This window comes from Setaria viridis, chromosome 1 (genome assembly GCF_005286985.2).
Source record: "Setaria viridis chromosome 1, Setaria_viridis_v4.0, whole genome shotgun sequence".
Taxonomy (NCBI): Eukaryota; Viridiplantae; Streptophyta; class Magnoliopsida; order Poales; family Poaceae; genus Setaria; species Setaria viridis.
In genome coordinates, this window is record NC_048263.2 from 30,761,360 (window position 1) to 30,779,597 (window position 18,238).

The 18,238-nt window shown below is 46.9% G+C and overlaps 1 pseudogene; it reads left to right on the forward strand.

Moving 5' to 3' along the window:
* Positions 1–1,429: 1,429 nt before the first annotated feature.
* Positions 1,430–11,641, forward strand: LOC117855805 (probable LRR receptor-like serine/threonine-protein kinase At3g47570; annotated as a pseudogene).
* Positions 11,642–18,238: the final 6,597 nt, after the last annotated feature.

An 18,238-nucleotide genomic window follows, 5' to 3' on the forward strand; every position in this document is an offset into this window, starting at 1 on the left:
AGCGCATGGAAACAATTCATAAGGACACACAAAGGTCCATTCAAAGAAAATCTTACATGGAACACAGACTTCCCGATACGTATGCAGTCTGCACATTTATTACATTGTATAACACGAATATTTCATAACTTATTTTTTTCCGCACTAAAGTGCTTAAGACAGGAACCCGGGAATAATCTATGTGGCTACTACATCTGTGAGCACATGCACAGTTTTTTGGGAACCAAGGGACCGAAGATGACGCCGCACAACTTTAAAGTACGTAAAATAAATATATTACTAGTTAATTATTTTCTAGCTCCTTATATGTATTTGTTCATGTAACATTCACAAATTTCCAAATTATAGATGTTAAATATTCAACAAGGACTCTTGAAGGAAGAAAGAGTAGCGGCAATATGTGAAGGTCTCATTGGATTCATAATGGACGAGGTGGTAAATCCAAAAGGAGAATTTTATTACGATGGACGACAATTAGACACTCCGATCAGCAACACCACGACGGGAAAATTGTAGGAAGATACTTTGATTTATTTGTATATATAATACGCGCTAATTATGATCGATTTGTACTAAGCTAGTTGAATTGTGTATATGAATTGTGTATAAGGATTGTGTATATATATAGTAATTGTATAATTACAAATCCCATTCGTTTAAATACTAGTTGATTTGGTTCTAAAAAAATCTCAACTACAAGGTTAACAAATTAAATGGGCCGCGGTACTACGTATACGTGATGCATGCATGAAAAATTCAGGCGTCACGGCAGTGCCATGCAAGCGCCATTTAGTCCCGGTTGGAATCGAGCCGGGACTAAAGGGACTAAAGGGTCCTGGCGTGGCAGGCCCTTTAGTCCCGGTTGGTGACACCAACCGGGACTAAAGGGGGTCCTTTACTCCCGGTTAAAAGACCCGGGACTAAAGACCCCCCCTTTTGTCCCGGTTGGTTTATCCCGGATGGATTTTCGAGAGATATGCACCCTATCAACCGGGACTAAAGGCCAATTCTCTACCAGTGACAGTTCCGCCAAGTATTGGGAAATTTAGTGCTTTAGTTAGGCTCTCATTGGGAATCAATAATCTTACCGGCCGGTACAATAGATTGGATTGGAAAGCTGCAGAAGCTACAAAAATTAAATCTCAACAACAACAACTTCATAGGGGCAATCCCACCTTCACTTAGCAACCTTACACAATTAACAACAATGTCTTTTGCAGAAAATAAATTCACTGATTTTATACCACCTGGCTTGGGAAACCTTAAACATATGACAAGTTTGAACCTTAGCTACAACAATTTCCAAGGGAGCATACCAGTCAAGTTTGGCAATCTTAAACAACTAATCTCACTACATGTTTCATCAAACAAACTTAGCGGGGTAATTCCTGAAACTTTGGGCCAACGCCAACAGCTAACCACCATTCAAATGGACAAAAATATTCTTACAGGAAACATCCGGACCACCTTCAGTAATCTAAATAGCTTGAGCACGCTTAATATTTTGCATAACAACTTGTCAGGACCCATGCCAGCTTGTCTAAATGATCTTGAGCTTCTCACTAAACTAGATCTATCTTACAACAATTTCGAAGGAGAAATACCAAGAAATGGAGTATTCGACAATGCTTCAGTTGTTTCACTCGATGGCAATCCCAGACTCTGTGGAGGAGACATTGATTTTCATGTGCCTTCTTGCCATCTTGATTCTAGAAGTGTAGGACTCGCAAACAATCTGGTCGAAATATTGATCCCAATATTTGGCTTCATGTCATTTATAGTGTTGATATACATTATAATCTATGGGAATAAGACATCAAGAAGACCGTACTTACTGTTGCTTTCTTTTGGTAAGCGGTTCCCTAAAGTTTCCTACAAGGATCTAGCCCAAGCTACAGAAAACTTCTCCAAGTCGAACCTAATTGGGAGTGGAAGCTATGGTTCAGTTTACAAAGGAAAATTAACTCAAGCTAAAATTGAAATGGCAATTAAGGTTTTTGACCTGAGATGAGATGCGCCGAAAAAAGTTTCATATCGGAATGCGAAGTGTTGAGAAGCATTCGTCATCGGAACCTTCTTCCTATCCTAACTGCATGCTCAACAATAGACAGTACTGGCAACGATTTCGAAGCTCTAATTTATGTAGTAATGCAGAATGGGAATCTGGACACGTGGTTGCATCCCAGACCTACTGCAGATCTGAAACATTTGGACATGATACAGAGAGTAAACATAGCTGTCAGCATAGCTGATGCCTTGGCATATTTACACCACGACTGTGGGAATCCTATTGTCCATTGTGATTTGAAACCAACTAATATCCTTCTTGATGCTGATATGAATGCCCATTTGGGAGGCTTTGGCATTGCAAGTCTAGTCCTTGATTCTAGGTCAGCACCAGTTGGACATTCTGGGCTTAATAGTTCAGTGGTTGCGACGGGAACTATAGGATATATTGCTCCAGGTATGCAGAGATTGTCACGTCCTGCATTTGTATCTGGCATTTTCTTGTTTCAGAAAAGATGAGGCAATCTTTTATGCAAATGAATATCTTGACTTTAGACTGCACTAATCATTAGATTTTATACGTTTTTCTCAGAGTATGGTCAGTGATTTCATGCATCAACATGTGAGGATGTTTACAGTTTTGGAATAGTACTTCTAGAGATGCTAACAGGCAAAAGACCAACCGACTCTATGTTTGAGGGTGAAGTCAGCTTTGCTAGCTTTGTGGAGACACTACCGGAAACAGTAAATTCGCCGAGTGTAAAACGTGTGCCGAGTGCATTTTTTCGGGCACTCGGCAAACACCGTCTTTGCCGAGTGTATACAATGAGGCACTCGACGAACATAATACACTCGGCAAAAAGGAGGTTTGCCGAGTGCCAAAAAACAGGCACTCGGCAAACAACTCCTGGACACTCGGCAAAGAAGACACACTCGGTAAATCAACAGCGCGTGCGTCGCACGTGCGTCGTCCGTTACTAGGTTGGGCCGGCCGTTAGACCTTTGCCGAGTGCTTGCCGTTCGACACTCGGCCAAGTGTGATTCGCCGAGTGCCAACCGCACGCACTCGGCACACTCAAAACTTCGCCGAGTGCCTCGTCCGGACACTCGGCCACCTCAACACATTGCCGAGTGCCGTCCTAAAGGCACTCGGCAAACCCAACACTTCGCCGAGTATTTTTGTCGGCACTCGGCAAAAAAAAAAATTCCCTCCAACAGCTTCCACACTTTTTCTACTCCCCACGTAGGACATTTGGTTATACATATTAAAAGTTGGTCTATTTTCGGGTCTGTTTGGGATTTTTAATGCTTTGTTTGCATTAATAGGAATTTTTTGATTGAAATCAAATTTTAACTGCAAGTACTTGAAATAATGGATTGAAATCAGTGAAAAAATCATATTCATATTATGGAGACCGGATTGAGGTCTCAACCAGAAAATGAAAAGAAATTTTGAACATTGTTTTTAAAAAACACGACCATGAACCTGTGGTTCAATGGTTGTTAAATTGTAAAAAAACCAAACGAAATCTGAAAATCACAAGATTTGTCAAGATGTCATTATATTATGTGTGTAGGCTGTGGTAAAAAATTGAGAACGTTTCGCCCAATTTCTGACATATGATGCTTAGAAACCGACTAATCTCCTGGAAGGATTCATAGAAGTTAGAAAGGAGCCAATAAGATTTGGTGTCCAAGTGACACTTGAATTAAGGTGTGCCTTCAAATCTTTTTGTATAGGCAACATCCAACACAGATTGGTTCATGTCAAAATTTGGAAATTTTTCGGATACGTTTGATATTTTTTATTGATTAAATGCAATTATAGATTTTTATTAGATATAAATGGAATTTGAGCTATAACTGCATGAAATAATGGAATAATATCGGTAGAAAACTAATTTAACAATTTTTGAGTGATTTTGACACGATTTTGAACAAGTATATTAGAAAAAAGGTCACTAAAATACGTTATTTCATGTAACGTTTGCCGAGTGCACCCAGAAAACACTCGGCAAAAATGGTAGTTTGCCGAGTGTTTTCTGGGTGCACTCGGCAAACTAGTTGCACGGGCCCACTCCCTTCGGCCTCGCTTCAAATAAAAAATCCCGACTTAACTTTGCCGAGTGCCGTAGATCTGAGCACTCGGCAAACACTAAGGCTTTGCCGAGTGCCCCCGATCTGGCACTCGGCAAAGCCTTGCCCTGCGCGGTTTCGGCCCTTTGCCGAGTGCCAGATCGCGGGCACTCGGCAAAGATTCGAAGTTATGTCCACACTTAGCGTTTCGTCGAATCATTTCCGCGCCGCTGTTGCCCCGCCCGCCGGCCCCCGCGCCCGCCTGTGTCCCGCCCCGCCGGCCGCCACCGCCCCGCCGGCGCCCACCGCCACCGCCCTGCCGGCGCCCACCGCCACCGCCCCGCCGGCGGCCACCGCCCCGCCTGCCACGTCCCCGCCCGCGCCCCCTACCCGGCGCGAAGCCCGACCGGCCGCCCCGGCCGCCCGTCTCCCTCGGCGCCTGCGCTCCGTGCCCGGCGCGCCGCCCGACCGCCCGCCGACGCCCCGGCCCCGGCTCCCCGCCACCGGCGCCGCCCGCCGACGCCCCGGCCCCGGCTCCCCGCCACCGGCGCGCCCGGCCCCGGCTCCCCGCCACCGACGCGCCCTCTTGCCCCACCGGCCGCCCACGCCCCGCCCCCGGCGCCCCTTGCCCGGTGGCCCTGGCCCACCGGCCGCCCCCGGCGCCCCTTGCCCGGGCCCGGCACCCCTTGCCCGGGCCCGGCGCCCCTTGCCCGGCGGCCCCGGCCCACCGACCGCCCCAGCCACCCCCTGCCCGGCGGCCCCAGCCCACCGGCCGCCCCGTTCCGGCCCCGGCGCCCCCTACCCCTGCGTCCCGGCGTCCCTCACCCGGTAATGAATTTTTCTTTTTGAATTTAGAAAATATGAATTAGAAAGTAGGTTAAAATTAGAAATTAGATATTAGAAATTAGAAATTGTAGTGCTTTAGTTGTTGAAATTAGGAAATTGTAGGGCTTTAGTTGTTGAAATTAGGAAATTGTAGGGCTTTAGTTGTTGAAATTAGGAAATTGTAGGGCTTTAGTTGTTGAAATTAGAAAATGATGGTTGGCTTGGGAATTTAAGCTATAAGAATGTTTGTGGAAGTGAGCCATCGTGCCATTCCTTCTTCTGTACATGTGGTTGTCGGCCATCGTGCCGTTTCATTTGATGCAGGTTATGGAAACCTCCACGTGCAGGGGAGGTGCTGCCGAAAATTTTAGTTGACAGTTGTATGTTTTTTTTGCAGGAGAGGCTACGTTACCGTCCTCGAGTCGTCACTTTGTACGATAGCAAGGTGAGTCATCCTACACATCTATTTCTGTATGATGGTCGTATATCACGTAACCTAGTTAGGCGTCTCCCGTTCGAAAGAGATACATTTGGAAATATGCAGATGTTTGCATATTTATAACCGTATCTGTTTCGAATTGTCCATGTTACTTTGGACAGCACGAGGATGTGTAGGTGGGTTTAGTTTCCATAGTCTACTCCGATCCGAGTTAGAGTTTCGGCAGCACCTCCCAATTGTTCTCCGGATACACAATCTCTATCACAGGACGTGTATTTGGAGAACAGCGGGGAGGTGCTACCGAAATTCTATCTCGGGTCGGAGTAGACCATGGAAACTAATCCCACCTACACATCCTCGTGTGGGATTAGGACCTATCTTCACCTAATAGACAATATAGGAACGTGTAGATGCAACTTGAGTTTTTATATTACTCGCTGGTATGCTAGAGGATGGAGGATCGTCAGTGGATGTACACGGGCCGATCTAGTCAGAATTCGTTGACCGATGAATGGATAAACAAGACCGATGCTTTCTTGGAACAGGCATTTGCAAGGATCAAAGGAGGAAGAGATACTTGGTGTCCGTGTAGCAAATGTGGAAACATGCGTCGGCAAACCAAGTTAGGAATGGGTAAACATCTTGTTAGGCACGGATTTACGTCAGACTATACCATATGGATCTACCATGGTGAGGTCGATCGTGGGAGGGACGAGGTCATCAGACAACGTATCGAGCAATATGATGATGACACCGGGGTGGGAGACATGTTAGATGACTATCATGAAGCTCGTAGGGATGAGGAGCCCGAGGCTACCACAAAGGCGTATTACCACATGTTGTCTGCGGCACAACAACCCCTTCACGGGCATACCAAGGTCTCTCAACTGGATGCCATTGCACGTCTAATGTCACACACTTCATATAGGTGCCTCCGTGGTGGTGCCGATCCTTTACCCGGTGCTGGGAACAAATGGTGGACGTGTGGTTGCAGCCCGGGTGGTTGGAGAACCACAATGCCTGCCGGGAGCGGCGTCTGCAGATGCCATATGCATCACACCATCAAGGCAGCCTGAGCCTTGATGAGTACAAGGAAAAATGGGTACGTGAATTCATTTCTGTTTTCTCAGACATAATACTGCATATTTTGTAATCATTTTACATTTTTTCCGCAGACTTCATCACATGATGGTCAGGAGTGCTCCCGGTTCAAGGCATGGGTTATGTCCAAAAAGGGCAAGGCCACGGCAGACATCGACTTCAACCCGGAGGACCCGCCCGAGGCGTACAGCCATCCTAGCATCCACAGCCGCGTCACCGAGTACACAGCCATGGCGAGGGAGGTTCACGGGCCAGAGTTCGATCCGAGCTCTCAGGATATCAATGCTGAAATAGTGATGAGGGTAGGAGGAGGGAAGAAGCATGGCAGGTATTGGATTGGAGATAGCGTGATCGACACTGCCAGTACTCCCACTCTCTCCCAGATCCGAGCAAGGAGCACGGACTTGAGCCCCGCGATACGGCCACGGCCTACCGCTGCACAGCTACAGATGCAGGCTCTGCAGGTTATTTCTGTTTCTTTAATTTTTCATTCATTTTGTACTTACCTTTTGCTTGACAATATGTGGTTGGGATGAAATATTGTAGGCCTAGGTGGAGGTAGAACGGAAGCACCGAGAGGAACTAGAGGCGAGGATCGAGGCGGATCGACAGCTTGAAAGGCAGAGGACGGAGCAGATGTTCCAATACATGCAGAGTGTTTTCCACAGTTTAGGTCAAACTCCACCACCTATGCCACCGAACCTCTTCCCGCCACCTCCACCACCTCCTGCAGCTACTCCTGTGAGTCAATCTCAACCTTACAATCAATCTAGACTTAAACTAGAAACTACAGGCACTACAAACTTCCACTAGAATTACTTGTTTAGACTATGAAATCTCTTTACCTAAATTTGTGCAGAATCAATCGGCGGCGTCCAATGCAGAATCTTCCTGGGGGCAGTGGCCACCTGCACGTCCTCCTCATCCTCCTCAGTGACTTGTCATTTCTGTGTTTGTGATGCAAAACTTGTGAATTACTTCTTTAGACGAGAACTTATGAATGCTATTTGTGTGCTTGTGAATCCTGTGGTGCAATTTATATGCTTGTGCTGCAATTAATATACCTGTGCTTCTGTGGTTGTTTTTTGAGAAGGGTCCTTTATACCTAACATTTATATTTTGTAGTAGGTATTAGGACACTTTGCCGAGTGTTAACACTCGGCAAAGGGGTCATACATTTTGGCGGGAGTGCTTGTTTGCCGAGTGTCACAGGGTAGGCACTCGGCAAACAAGGTCATTTTGCCGAGTGTTTTGGAAAAAGCTCTCGGCAAAGGGGTCATAAAAAATTGGCGGGCCAGGCTTCTTCGCCGAGTGCCTGCCCCGTGGCACTCGGCGAACTATGGATTTTTGCCGAGTGTCTGGCAAAAAATGCACTCGACAAATGATAAAATAAAAATGGCGGGTGGGGCTTCTTCGCCAAGTGCCTGGCACTCGGCGAACCATGGATTTTTGCCGAGTGTTTGGTCAAAATACACTCGGCAAACGAGTAGACTTCGCCGAGTGCCTTTAAGAATACACTCGGCAAACGAGTAGACTTCGCCGAGTGTCGGCCGTCAGACACTCGGCAAAGCTTCCGTCGCCGTCACAGACCGTTAACGTCTTTGTGCCGAGTGTTTAATTTTGCCGAGTGTATTTTGGCACTCGGCAAAAGGTTTGCCGAGTGCCCGATGATCGACACTCGGCAAACAGCCTGTTTGCCGAGAAAAACTTTGCCGAGTAGACTTCGCCGAGTGTTACACTCGGCAAACTATTTGCCGAGTGTAATGGGGCCTTCGCCGAGTGCCTGGGGTACTCGGCAAAAGAACTGTTTCCGGTAGTGAGAGGAACTTTCCAAATCAAATGTTAGATAAGATCGATGCTTATCTCCAAGAAGAATGCAAGCGCTCTATACAAGCAATGCCAGAAGCAGAAAAGGAGATCTATCAATGCTTACTATCACTCGTGCAAGTAGCTCTTTCTTGCACGCGTCTATGCCCAAGAGAACGAATGAGCATGAGAGAAGTAGCCATTAATAACTTGCATGCAATCAGGAGGTCATATGTTGCAGCGATCAAGCAAGAGTAAGTCATGTTTTGCTGGAGCTTAGTTAATTAGTTAGTATGTCTTTGGAGGCAACGAGCACCATGCTGAAATTGACGAACAGCACTGCTTGCAACGTCTTGTACATAACTGAAATTAAGATTTGGTTTGTGAACCTTAGTAATAAAATGCAACTGGTAGAGAAGGAACTGATTATTCGATGAAGCATTAAGAATTTGAAGAAGTGTCTCAGATCGCCTTGTTGATTGTTAGCGTGACTGTAATACTAGGCGACTCTTTTCAGATAACTCATCGTGCGGACCACTGATATGAACCAAGTCCCATCTACGCTTTGATCAGTGATCACCATGTAGGATACATTCCAGATTCCCTAGGCAATGCTTTAGAATAGATTTGGATCTGTTGTCCAATAAGTTCACTGGCCAAATACCAAGCATATTCGAGAACATTCAGGGGTTGTCTCTTCTAAACCTTGAGCTAAACCCTAAACATCCTTGAAGCAGGCAATAGTGCTGACCGAGAATGATCAATGATGCCATGGCAGACTATATTCTCCTAAGAGCAAGTACATTGCTACACATCAGCAGTCTCATATGTCATCTCATGTAGTATCACGTAAGATTTTTGATGATGTGAACGAGAGAGAAAAAGATCGTTGTTTCACTACAAGACAACTCAACAACAATTATTGTTGCCATGCAACTCAAAATATTTCCTTTTTTTATATGCACAAATTAAGGATTATATAGCTTTACCAGACAACTTACAGGACAACCCATTATATGGGTTGCCTGTTGAGTTGTCTCAAAATTACGTGTCAATGCATGAGACTGCCTATTAGACGACACCAATATGAGCTTGTTCGGTTAATCCCCTCCATAACAGGATTGGGGGAGGGGAACTATCCCCCACGGCCCACCCGGGCAACCGTACACACACATCCGGAATTAACAACCAAACAAGGTCTATAAATGCTTTCATTGGCTATTAATCATCTTCACGGAGTCCTACCGAATTGATTGCTAACCTGTCCACAGAGGCACAGACCTCACAACTAATGAGTGGAAACCTAGTGTAGTCTGTCAGTAAGGGACTGTTTGGATCCATGGACTAACTTTTAGCTCGGGTCACATCGGATATTTGGATACCAATTAGAAGGACTAAATGTGAACTAATTATAAAACTAATTGCATAAGCCGTGGCTAATTCGCGAGATGAATCTATTAAGCCTAATTAATCCTAATTAATCCATGATTAGCACATATTTACTATAGCACTACATGGTCAAATCATGAACTAATTAGGCTTAATAGATTCGTCTCCCGAATTAACCTTCATTTATGCAATTGATTTTGTAATTAACCTATATTTAATACTACTAATTAGTATCTAAATATTTGATGTGACAAGAACTAAAATTTAGTCCTTGGAACCAAACACCCCATAAATACCAACAATCTTACCGGTACAAACGAGGAACAGATCGGAAAGTTGACGAATCTATAAAATCTAAGTCTTCGTGCTAACAAATTTGTAGGAACAATCACGTCTTCCATTAGCAATCTTACTCATTTGATACTATCATATTTTGTAGAAAATAAATTTATTGGTTTTTTTGAACCAAACAGCAGGGGAGGCCCCTGCCGGTTTTTTCTATTTATATGCAAAAAGGAATAGTATGTACATGGGTGAACTCCAAGTCCAAAGAGAAAAGATGGGGGAGGCTACCGGAAATTACATAACCAAGTCCTTGTTTAGTTCATCCCCAACTCCTAACTTTGGCACTATGCAAAAAGAAGATTCCCCATCACATCAAACTTGTGGTACATGCATAGAGTACTAAATGTAGATGAAATTAAAAACTAATTGCACAGTTTTGTTGTACTTTGCGAGACGAATCTTTTGAGCCTAATTAGTCAATATTTGGACAATAATTCACAAATACAAACGAAACGCTACAGTGTGCTACAGTGCCAGCACAGTAACTTTGGCACTTCCAATTTTGGCAACTAAATAAGGCCCAAGATTCTAACTCCAACTTCAAGGACGGCTTGGCTCTATATAGCACAAGCGACATCTCTTCCTTGAAGATGTGCTTCCATCTTTGAAGTGATATAGCAACACCATCGAAAATGACCTCGTTTCTATGCTTCCAGATGGCCCAGCATGCTAGAATGAGTATCTCCCTGAAAATTCTCGAGCCAAAATCCCTTTTAGCTTCAACAATCCTGTCTAAGCACATGAGGTTGAGGTTCCAGCGAACATGGAGCAATCGCCAATAGCACTGGCTAAAAGAGCAAGTGAAGAAGAGGTGATTTGAGGTCTCCTCAACACTAGCACCGCAAAGAGCACAGCTGTAGTCATCTAGAATTCTTCGTTTCCTGCGTAATATGTTTCTGGTGTTTAATCTATCTCTCAGTAGCAGCCAAAACGTGAACTTGTGTCGACCTCGGCTACATGATCTCCACATCCATATGAACGCTGGGCTGGTGTCTCGCTGTCCCATAAGTTGTTTATATGCTTTTGTAGAACTATAGCAATTGGAGCCCTAGATGTAACTCCACTCATCTTCCAGACTTTGATCAACAATCAAATCATTCACCAACTGGCTGAGCTCCACAAGTTGATCAGCAGCAACCGGAGAGATAGGCGTGATGAAATTCATGAAGGCATCTTGTGACAGAAACTTTGCCACTGGAATGTTCTTGTTCCTCACAAAGGAGAACAACTGCGGGAATTGCCATTGTAGGACTCCAAGGTTCTAAAGGTCTGACCAGAAGCACACAGTGGTTCCTTGGTTGACTCTGCAAGAAGCTATCTTGAGGTAATTATCCGATAGAGATATAACATCCCTCCACCAAAAAAAACCTGTAGGTCTTTTAACATGTGGAACAGTTGGGGATGAGTATAGGCACTGCCATGTGATCTTGACCCAGCGAATGTCTTCATGATTGTAGAATTTGTGCAAAAACTTCAAAAGAAGTGCAGTGTTTTGGGTTTTCAAGCCAATAATTCCTAGACCCCCTTGATTCTTTGCCTTGCAAGCATCCTTCCAAGCTACCATACAACCTCCTCTTCTGTTAATGTCACCCTTGTCCCATAAGCAGTGCTTTATGTAAATGTCAATTTGATTGATAACCCCAGGAAGTTTAAGAGTATAGAGGTAAAATACTAGTAGAGAATAGACCTTCCATCCAGCGTTTTTAGTCCCGGTCATTTTTGGACCTGGGACTAAGGAGTTTTAATCCTGGGTCCAAAAACCAGCTCTGACAGGGGCTCTTTAGTCCTGGTCAATAATATCAACCGGGACTAAAGAGCACCTTTGGTCCTGGCTGCAATGGCTAGGAACAACGAGGGAATCTGGTGGGACATTTAATCCCAGTTGATAACACCAACCGGGACCCCCCGGTTGGTGGCTCCAACCGGGACTAAAAGGCCCTTTCCACGCCCTCCCCCTCTCTCTCACCTTATCTTCTCCTCATCTCCCATATCTCGTGCAGGCAGCGCTATCTCTTCTTCCTTATCGTTCTCTCCTCCTCCTCTCACTTTCTTCCAGGCGGGCGAGCGGACACGGGGCCAGCGTGGGGTAGGCGCGGGGCCAGCGTGCGCGGCCAGCACTTTTTTTATTTTTTTTAACCTTTTTTAGTCCCGGTTGGTAATACCAACCGGGACTAGGTTGGTAATACCAACCGGGACTAAAGGGGGTCTTTAGTTCCTGGTGAATAACCCGAGACTAAAGAGAGGGACTTTTAGTCCCGGTTGGTTTTTCGGGAGCTATGAGGCTTACCAACCAGGACTAAAGGTGAGTTTTCTACCAGTGAAAGGTGGGTAGGGCTGTGAGTACTTAACTGACAAGAATCAGTCTCCTAGCATATGTCAGACATGAGCTAATGCCCATCCTCCTCCTTTCAATTCTGTTAAGCATAGGCATGTATTCAGTGATAGAGGGTCTGGTGGTTCCAAGGGTGTTGAGGGGAAATATTAACGACCTCTCGAAGCCCATAGAAACAATAAAGCATAAAGGCCCAGGCCCGCCTAAGGTAACAAAAACTGCCGTCGGCCCAACATGGGAGGAGAGAGCCGTGCTCCGCCTCGCCCGACCCCGTGTCCCGGGGTCGGGCGCCCCCGACCCCCGGAAGACCAAGCTCCGCCTCGCCCGACCGCGGATCCGGGGTCAGGAACACCCGACCCCCCGCCGCAGGACTCCGCCTCGCCCGACTCCAGGCGTAAGGGGTCGGGCTAGCCCGAGCCCTCCAGACAAGTATCCGCCTCGGGCGCGGATCTCGTGGGTCCCCCTGTCGATCTCACCATAAATGCGCCACAGTTCTGTCAGGAAGAAGGATATCCGCGTCCCCGACGCAACCCGCCACAAGTACCGATGCGCGGCCGCACAGTACGAGCTACAGTGGCTGCGACCTCCTCCGATTCGCTACAGGGCACTCATGGCCTGCGCCGCCCGGGACAAGGGGAGCCTCGCACGTTCTCGCGCCTCGCGCGCCCGGTGGCAGGGATGCGACGTCCGCTCTCTGCGAGCCGTCAGCAGGATGGCGGGATCCGCCGCCTCCTCCAACAGACACAAGAGTCACGACGAAATGCCAACATCACGCCTGGCGGCTACATCCACCGAGGAAGCCATCGACAGGACGCGACGGCGGCCACCCTCCTCCGGCAAACGCGCCGGCAGAAGTCGAAGGCCGGCGAGGACGCCGGTGACCTGGGAATTTGGTTCCTCCATCCCCTCGTGTTGTATTTTTACCTAGCTATGTTTATCTTTTTTACTTCTCCTCACACTCGGTCTCGCCTGTAACCCCGGTGGCCTCCTTGCGCTATAAAAGGAGAATCGGGGGCCTGAGACAAGAGAGGCTCCGGAAGCAACTCAAAGCACAACAGACGTTCCCAAGCGAACGGGACACACGGACACCCATCTAGAGCATCAGTGCACACCCAAGAGACCTGGGATCAGCTCCCTCTCTCGCACCACTGTAACCCCTCCTACAGAACCCCGCGTGGGCAACACGAGCAGCCCCGATACTGGACGTAGGGCGTTCCTTTGCCCGAACTATTCTAAACCCTGTGTCTCCCACGCCACCATCTGAAGCCTTACACGCATAAAAGAAATTTACTAGTCTAAGTCTTGATCCGCTAATCTTGACAACGACAAAGGGGTAAGTCCAGGTATGTGAAGGGCATACTTCCCACCTGACAACCAAAAGTATTGGCAAGTTCTGAAATTTTCCCTCCTTCCACATTTATAGGAACTAGAGACGACTTCGAAAAGTTTACTTTGAGACCAGTAGAGGTGGCAAAGTGTAACACTCGTCCTCCAAAGCTGCACTGCCCAGCCCTTCCAAGGAGCGGGCACGCGTACATATAGCATCGTGCTTACACTTTCGTTCTTGCTTCGTGTAAAAGGGTTAACCCAAAAGTGTTATGGCTGGAAGACAAAGGCTTATAAGTTGGCTCCACCCTTGCTCAACTAGCAAGGTGGTAATAAATATACGCACCTGCGCTCATGGGCCACTACTAGGCCAACCAAATTGAACTAGGTGTCATACAAAGGTATCCAGAAGTGACTTAAGGCTGAGAAGTTTGATACCACAACATATTCCGATGCTTGAAATGTTGTACCTTGGTTATAACAACCCATGGGATAGCATTCCTCGAGAGAGCATCCATGTTGAATCTACGGGGTAAGAGCATCTCCAGCAATCCCCTAATAAATGTTTCTCAATATCCCGATATCACTTTTATCATCATTAGGAGAGTTACTTTTACAGTCTCCCAATAATCTTATCCCAATCTAACTACCGTATTGGGAGAGTCACAACTCCTTTATTTAGGGTGGAGTACTTCAGTCTAGCAATAGCATGATCCGAAGTTAGATTCGCATAGGGATGAAAACGAGCGGAAACGGTCGGGAAGACCCCTTAACCACTTCCGCTACTGAATTTTTTTACTGGGAACGGGAGCGGGAACGGGAAAGTCGGATGGAAAATGAAATCGATATTAAAGGATACCAGGAACAAAACATTTCGATCGGGAACATGTCGATTACGATCGGAATTTGATTAATCAAATCGGGAACATCGATTCATGTTACCACTTCAAACATTTAGTTCGGCGCAATAGCTACAACCATGCATAATTTTTATGCAAATAATACACAGATAAGTAGATGCACATCATCACACGCACAAATAAGGGGGTGTTTGTATCTTTAGTCCGGACTAGAATTAATATCACATCGAATCGAATATTCGAAGGCTAATTAGGAGGACTAAACATGAGCTAATTATAAAACTAATTACACAGATGGAGGCTAATTCACGAGATGAATCTATTAAGCCTAATTAATCCATCATTAACACATGTTTACTGTAGCATCACATTGTCAAATCATGGACTAATTAGACTTAATAGATTCATCTCGCAAATTAGTCTCCATTTGTGCAATTAGTTTTATAATTAATCTATATTTAATATTCCTAATTAATATCTAAATATTCAATGTGATAGGAATCCCCTAAGTCTTACCTGCAGTTCACCGGAAACTGGCTTCCACAGCGCAAGCTCCTGACTGTTGACAGGAACTGTCAGGGGGTGTTTAGTTCCGGCTGCTTATTTTTAGCACCTGTCACATTGAATGTTTAGATACTAATTAGGAGTATTAAACGTAGACTATTTATAAAATCCATTACACATATGGAGGCTAAACGGCGAGACGAATCTATTAAGCCTAATTAGTCCATGATTTGACAATGTGCTGCTACAATAAACATTTGCGAATGATGGATTAATTAGGCTTAATAGATTCGTCTCGTCGTGTAGCCTCCATCTGTGCAATTAGTTTTATAATTAACTTATATTTAGTCCTTCTAATTAGCCTTCGAATATTCTATACGACACGAACTAAACTTTAACTCGAGGAACCAAACGCCGCTCAGTTACGCAGAACGAGGAACGAATCCATGAGCCACCTTGGAGCCAATTGCTCCTACGCACAGCACTACACATCAACATATGCACATGCATACCGAGAACCAAAATTCAGAACAGCAGAATCAAGACACACACATGCGACATGCACATGACACATCGACACAGCAGTATATCATACAGAGACAGGCACAGGTCCGTCCCTTCTCCCTACGCGCCTTTCCCAGACGACGAGATTCCGAGAGCCGAGACGGAGCGGCCTGTGGCGGAGTGGACGGAGAGGCGCGCGGCGGCGCGGCGGAGTGCCGGAGACAGGAGTCGATGGGGCCTGGAGCTTGGTGGGCGCTGTAACTTACCCATTCATCCAGTGCACCCATTTCGCATCTAACGGCCCTAAGAGATCCGAAGGCAAACAGACCCGGGACTTGCCGAGCGTTCTGCCGGACCTGCCGAGCGCCGAAACGGAACAGACTCCGCCGCCGACAACCTTGGCCTCTTGCGGGCCCACCCCGGCCTTGAGGAGCTCCGAGCGGCGCTCACCAGAGAGGGAGGAGGTGGAGGCGTGGAGCTGGTGCCGCATCCTCCCGCACCGCGCTGCCCTTCCACGCCGCACGGCTCTACGGAGGAGAGGAGTTCTCCGATCCCGCGCCACGCCGCCCATGAGCGATTGGAGCCCCCGTGCACGCCGGTGTGCTGCTAGATGGAAGCAACGTCCCCTTCCCAATTCCCAATCGGACAAATGACATGCTGCTCGGCAACAGCCAGGTCCTCATCATCGCCGGCCTCGACGCACTTCACCGCCACGGTGGTCTAGCCGTTGCACAGCGGCACTGACGCGGGGCTTGTCTGTGAGGCGGAAGCGTCACGGGAAGATGTCGCGGCCAGCGCCGGCGCCGCCGCAACAGGATGGGGACGCGCAGGGGCCCGCAGAGCCGGCTGGTTGCGACGCGACGTCGCTGAAGTGCCACACGAGGTGGGAAGAGGCGGTGCGTCATGATGCCCAATGCCTGCAGGTGGTGCCGACGGAGCGGTGGCAGTCGACGTGCCTCGGCGGAGGCGAGGAGTAGTAGGGGCGTCAACACAGGTCCCAGCGGCAGTGCTCCTCCCTCTCCTCCACGGCATCAGGGCGGGGTTCGGATCCTTCTCCCTGTCCTTCGGGGTGGCACGGAACGGACTCCGCCGCGGACCACCTCCTCCTCCGGGGCGGCGACAAGGGCGGCGCAGCGCTGGAGAAAGACGAGTCGCACGCACCTAAAGTCCTCCGTTCCCGCGTGCCTGCGCTAAAGTGAGTCAATCCTGTGTGTTTCTTGCTGAAAAAAAAAAGAGTAATCCCGTCCCTTCCGTTGGATCAGATTTGGACGTCGGATAGATGGTTGCTAGTCACACCGTGACTTACCGAAGGTAAGTTACTGAGGGGGTGTTTGCATACCTCATGCTAAAGGTTAGCACATGTCACATCGGATGTTTGGATGCTAATTAGGAGTATTAAACATAGGCTAATTACAAAACTAAGTGCACAGATGGAGTCTAATTCACAAGACGAATCTATTAAGCCTAATTAGTCCATGCTTTGATAATGTAGTGCTACAGTAACCATTTGCTAATGATGGATTAATTAGGCTTAATAGATTCGTCTCGCGAAATAACATAGGGGTTCTGCAATTAGTTTTATAATTAGCTCATGTTTAGTACTCCTAATTAGCATCTGAACATCCGATGTGACACTGCTAAAGTTTAGCACCTCGTATCCAAACACCCCCTGAATCTCTCCGGCGGCGGCGGCAGAATGGAGAGGACGCGAGCTAGGTTTTAGGAGAGGAAGCGGGTGGGGGCGGTTTTGTTGAACTTTTTTATTTTTATATATATTTTTTTCGATTTTGTAGAAATATATAGTCGGATGAAAAAAATTGCAAAACTTTTTTCATTTAATGTCATATTGGTGCTCAAATAATCAACACAAGTTTCAAATCTAAAAAAGTTTTAACTATAAAGTTGTAGATCTCGTCGAGATCTACAAGTTTTATATAAAATTTATCTCCATCCGAGTTGATATGAATTAGTTATGATTTTTTGAAAGTATGGTGCGGAGGGGTGTACCCCTTGTCGCCAGCTGGACCGGCGGTAAGGCCCTTCCGCCGGCCCAACCACCGCTTGGGCTGGTGGTAAGGCCCTTCCACCAGCCCCAGCTGGCGATAATAGCCTAATTTTGCAATTTTTTCATCCGACTATATATTTCTACAAAAACGGAAAAAAATATATATATATAAAAAATCGGTTTTGTTAGAGGCGGCTGCCAGCAGGTGTGTGACGGGCCGCCAGGCACGCGCGGGGGACGTTGGCTGTGAGCTTGGGCTGAATGTAGATGTAGGCTGAATACGAGACCTAGATGCGGGATATTCCCGCGGAATTTTCCCGGTTGAACACGGGAACCGGAAATCCGGTCGGGAAAACCCCTCAAAATCGATCCCGGTTTCCTATTTTTCATGTGAAAACAATATATGGACGGGAAATGCAATATACGGTGCCGGTCGGGACGGGAAAATCCCGTTTTCATCCTAGATTTGCGGAGAGGAGAAACTCCGACTTGTTTGGATTTGATCCGACTGGATTGCACGTGGTGTTGTTCGTGGCGAGGGTAGGAGGATGGAGAAAAAAAGGAAAATGAAAAAAAAGAGCTAATGACAAGTATGTCATTAGGCTCCACTTGTCATAGCTAAAAAGCTAAAAATAAAGGCTGTTATTGGAGTTGGAGTATCATAATATGGAGACGGTCCCCGTTTAACATTTGGGATTTTAAAATAAGGACTATTGCTG